The following is a 5,652-nucleotide window of genomic DNA, read 5'->3' as shown; positions in this document are numbered from 1 at the left end:
TTGGGGGCACCCAATTATATTTAGAGTCAGGCTCTCCACGCCTGGCTTTGGCAGATGGACCCTGGCCATCATCGTCTTCCTCTGACTCGTCATTATCTGACGCACAGCAGGATTCCTCAGATATTGGATCAATATCTGATGCAGTCAGAGTGGCCTCGGCGTCTGACGCGGTCAGAGTGGCCTCGGCGTCTGACGCGGTCAGAGTGGCATCGTCATCAGACTGAGTGAGGCAGTCATGAGCCTCCTCAGCGCTGAAGACATGTTGCGCCATTGTACCTACCTGGCCAATTTCTAAAACACTACACTATCCCCAATATATAATGTGGTTTTGCACTAAGCACTGCAGCTCTGCAAAACGAACTCTCTCTGTCTCTATCTCTCTCTCTCTCTCTCTCTCCCTCCCCCAGTGTCGCACATCCGGCAGTAATGTCACTGACGCGGATGTGGTTCAGTCCCCCAAGGCTAATGACACACCAAGTTGTTACAGGGGATCGGGCTGCAGAAAGCCAGCAACGCTGGCTTCTGCTGCCAGGGGGGGGTCCAGGCTGTCAAACGACAGCCTGTTCTCCCGTGCAGCGGCAGGGATGTGTTCCTGACGCTGCACGAAAGGCTAGACGTCCCGGTACGTCTATAGGGGATTGAAGGGGTTAAATACAACCATAATGAGTTATGGTTGAGTATAAACACATATTGGCCTAGTCAATGTTTTTAGTTTACCACTCTTATACTGACTTTTACATCACATCTGTTTCATATTAGAAATTGCTATTATGCCTTTAAGTGCAAAAGTGTATGTTAAAGTCAGTAATGGCATGTAAATTGAGGGAATTGTTTCATTACAATTTTTTATTGACTGTGCAGTGTGGCACTCAGAGCTGCGGGTGGTTACTGGATGGAAGTCTAATGGGTAACTGGATGGATTTCTGCCCCATTATGTATATACAAAAGGCATTGACACATAGCACATTTGTTTCATTTTGCATTTCTTTCAGTTTTGATTTGTTTCATTTGTTTAAGTAATGGTAATGTTAATGTAAATTGCATTTTGTTCCATTTAATGTTAAGATAATGACATCCATTGTTCCCTAAACATTAAGGTTGTGATGAAAAAAATCATATGGACAATTCATACTTGCGTCAAAAGCCCACTAGGGTTGTTCCTATAATGATTATTTGTGGAAGTGGAGTAATATGGATGGCAAAGCATGCATTAGCTATTAGGGTCCAGAGTGGCGAGTGTCTCATCACCCTTCCATACATGTTCCAATGGTGTGGGAGCAGTATCATAGAGGGAGCTAGGTCAGTCCCAATCTGATATATACCATATGAACAAAAGTATTGGGACACCTGACCCTCACACCAACGGGGACTTTAATGACGTTGCATTCTAAATACATAGACATTAATATGTAGTTGATTCCCCTTCTGCAGCTATAACAGCTTCCACTTTTCTGGGAAGGCTTTGCACAAGATTTTGGAGAGTTTCTGTGGGAATTTTTGCCCATTCATCCTGCACCACACTACATTGATCTTACTTCTTCCTATACCCAACCACAGACTATATGACTTTGTAATAAAAACAAAGTGATTAATGCGGTCTTAGGGTGATGTGAAATCAAACCCTAAATGGCTGCATCCCATCTGTAAAATTATTCCAGGTGTGTAGTTAACCTGCCATACTTTCTATTTAATCCCTTTACTTGAAAATGGCAAGTAATTTTTATTACTTCAGCTTGTTTAAATATAACTATTATAATACTATCATTATGATATGTAGGATAAAACAGGGCTCGACAAATCCCAGGCGCCAGGTCGCCATGGTGACTCAGAATTTTGTCCTGGCGCCTAGGAGTTTGTCAGCCTCTTATCCACCAAAAAATGCCCCCGCGTCACCACGTCTGGGCAGACACTCAGAGCCTGCCCCCGAGCCTGAGATCACTCCCACGGAGTGATCCTGTAGCCTGAAACCGCGATTGCAGGAAAACCTGCAATAGCGTTTTCAGCTGCCACAGGCAGCTTCAGGAAAGGGGGTTCAGTGTTGATTGGGTCCCCACACAAGTGTGGGGACCTGACACAACATCCCCCTGCTGCCTGATCGCTCCATGAGAGCGACAGGGCAGTGTTAACCCCTTCAATGCCACGATCGCGGCATTTAGGGGTTAATTCCTGTTTTGTAAGGGGCTCTGCGGCTGGTGGTCTGCCTGGAAGCCCAGGCAGACCAGCAACAGCAAAAACAAGCCCCCACAAGCCCTTTGATGATTCCTATAGGCATGGAAGCCTACAGCAGTCATCAGAGACTACCCCCTGCAATGGCTGGTCTATAGACCAGCAATTGCTTCCCATCTGCCAGAGGCAGCTTCAGGGACAGGGGGAGAGGGTTCTTTGGTCTCCACATGAGTGTGGGGACCAGCCCCAGCACCCCCCTGCTGCCTGATCGCTCCATGAGAGCGACAGTGCAGCGTTAACCCCTTCAATTCCACAATTGTGTATAACACATTCGTGGCATTGCAGGGGTTAACATTTGTCCCCACAAGCTTGTGGGGACTAAATATCAGTCAATGCTGTGCTCCGATGGAACATCAGCATTGAAAGCGTTAAAAAAAATAATATATATATATATCAAAAAAAATAATAAATAAATAAAAAAACAACAAAAAACAGCACTGACCTGAAAGTCCAGGGTGCTTCCAGGTCAAATGCTGTGAGTTTAGTAAGTGGGCTGATGATGATCAGATCACTCCTAACCAACTGTTAGTTTAAAAAAAAATCCTGGCTCCTAACTTTTTTAGCGGGCGCCTAGATTCACAACAAATTTGTCAAGCCCTGGGATAAAAAACATTATTTAGAGAGCCTAAACCCCTCGTCCATGTTGACTCCCTGGACAGTTTAGCTGTGGTGGTAATCCACTAGAAGACTATGTACGATGTAAGTGTGCTTAGAAATCTTTTGTCCATGCACTCAGGCTGGCCCTATAGCTCTCCTGGCTTCCATGTCTCTGGCACCTCTTTCCTACTTACTTGCCAACATAGGGAAGAATATAGCTTGGCACCCTCACTCAACCAGCTCAGAGCATTAGGCACTGGTTTACCTATATGATAAAGACATCCCTGTGCAATCCTACTCATTGACCTGGCACTCCTTGGCACAGCCAGGTTCATTTTCTGAATCTGTAGGTTTAAGAAGCTGCCAGTAGGTAAAAACAGAACAAAACAACATTAATCCTCTTTATATATAACTACCTGGTAACAGCATATATAAATGTGTGTGTGTGTTTGTGTGTGTCATTGCTCCTGTATGGAATATCTTTGAATTGGTACCTGCATCCAGTGTTTTACATTGGTCCTGAGTGTCCCTTTATTTTTATGGCTTTCTATTTTTATTACATGTTTTCATCTTGATATAACTTTCTTTTGAACCCTAAAAACTGCATAGATTGATGATACGTATATCCTGTATGCATATACATATATATATTCCTTTTTACTTTTATTAATCATAAATCAGTCTAAATCAGTTTAGATTTATTCCAGAAAATGGGACGAGAGAATCTTTTGATACGTCATATTGATTCAAATTTCACAGGTGAAAGCTCCCTTATTTAATGGTAAAAATAATAATAGTAATAATAATAATAATAATAATTAAACAATTGAAATAAAATGTGAAAATAATGTATCAAAATGTGATGAAAGCATATTATACTGTACCAATTTGTAGAAAACATCTTGAATTACAGTGTATTATGTTTACCAAAGGTAGAAGAACTTTTATCAGTCATGACCAGGTTTAGCTTAAAACATAGCAAGAATGATACATTTGCATATGAAATGCATTCTCTCTCTTGTACTAGTTTTGCTGTTTGTAGTTTTTTTGTAATAAAAAAAAAACGTAGGCAGGTGTTTATTAGCACAAATTAAGCAATCAGTTACTGTATGTTCTACCATCACGAGTAACAGAAATGCATAAACGCAAAGTAACTGCTGATTACTTGGCAGACCCAATTAAACACCTGTTCAGGCCCAGCTCCGCAAATCATTACAATAATTACACCCATAAAAAGGCACGTTAAAAGACTACCTTTTCTGTGTTATATTTTTATGCTCGCTACCTTTTCACACACTCTAGTATTTTAGTCTGATGGATTGCAAGTTATTTCCCTTTATAAATAATTCACGGTGGTGTTGCATAGGTTTCATGTAAGAAATAACATCACAAGGAAACAAATCTACATTTGAATCAGATGACTGTATTGCCTACTTGGAGTGGGCGCCGGAGAAGCCGCTGCGGCTCGCGGTCACTATGGGGAGGAGTGGGTGTGGCAGAAGGGGAGGGGATTGTGGGGTTGGAGCCAGGGGGCAACAAAATTGTGTTTTGCCTAGGGTGGCAAAAATCCTTGCACCAGCCCTGTCCCCATATTGATTCCTACCTCCGTCATACAATATGTTACGTTGTGGAACTCAAGCATTTGTTGTGTGTGCTGTGTGTTCTATAAGGGGCCATGATGGTCCTGAGAGGCTCAGAAACCTGCGCCTGGAGGAAGCAGGCAGCATTTGGACCATAAGCCCATTGTCTCCTTGCTGCGACCCCAGACCTAGCCCCCTTCGGCATTGGCCCTGATAGAACCTGTAAATCTGGTTAGACCATCCAATAACTCTGTATATTACATGAATGTTCCATTGAAAAAGCACATTTTAATTTCTGACTGCTTTCTGACTGGTTTGTTCCCCATAGCGCCATTTATTTGGGTGCCAAGTAACTAAAAATGAGTAAAATCCAAGCCTGTCTAGTTTCTACCTTGCCTAATATGTCTTCAATGCAGAGGTGCAATGTAAAACACCAGTGAACAATTACATTTAAAAACTTGATACAGTCTGCATGTTTTAGTATTGCCACTACTCTATAGCCGGTACCCTTCTATAGCAAACATGATGTTTAATTAACTCTGAATTGTTGAATCAGATGATGTGAGTGACTTCGGTAAACATTACATTTTTACCATTCTGCAATTATTTCTGTAGGGTATATTGATGCACTTCAAACAGTATTATTACCCTTCTGATTTAATAATAACTTGGATTTCAAGGTTTATTTAATCGGAAGTGTTTGTACCTAAAATCTGGGATGTAACCTTCGTTTCCCTTACCTATAGTACTTACCCTTACGAAAAAATTACTGCAGTTTTTCTGAAGTAATACTGCACTTTTACTGCAGTATTACTGCACATTTACTGCAGTTTTACTGCATTTGTACTTCACTGTTCTGCAGTTTTACTGCAGTTATTTTTGTACGGAAGTACAAATGCAATAAAGCTGCAGTACATTGAAGTACAACTGTAGGTTTGCAATATAAAAAAAAAAGTGCTGTAAATGTGCAGTAATACTGCAGTACAGTGAAGTACAAATGCAGTAAAACTGCAGTAAATGTGCAGTAATAGTGCAGTAAAAGTGCAGTATTGCAGTTTTTTCATGTCCAAAAAACTCCAGTATTACTTCAGAAAAACTGCAGTAATTTTTCGTAAGGGTATTGTTTAAGCACATGTGATAAACCATTGAGGCATCTGTGTTCATTAATAAGGTGTGATGGCTGTTGTATCAGTAAACTAGTGGTAATGTTATTTCTTTTGTTAAGTTAGCATGTGCAGTTTTCAGATAT

The sequence above is a fragment of the Sceloporus occidentalis genome, unplaced genomic scaffold (assembly GCF_023333645.1).
Source record: "Sceloporus occidentalis isolate IW3139 unplaced genomic scaffold, rSceOcc1.0.p SCAF_22, whole genome shotgun sequence".
Taxonomy (NCBI): domain Eukaryota; kingdom Metazoa; phylum Chordata; class Lepidosauria; order Squamata; family Phrynosomatidae; genus Sceloporus; species Sceloporus occidentalis.
This window is presented reverse-complemented; position numbering follows the sequence as displayed.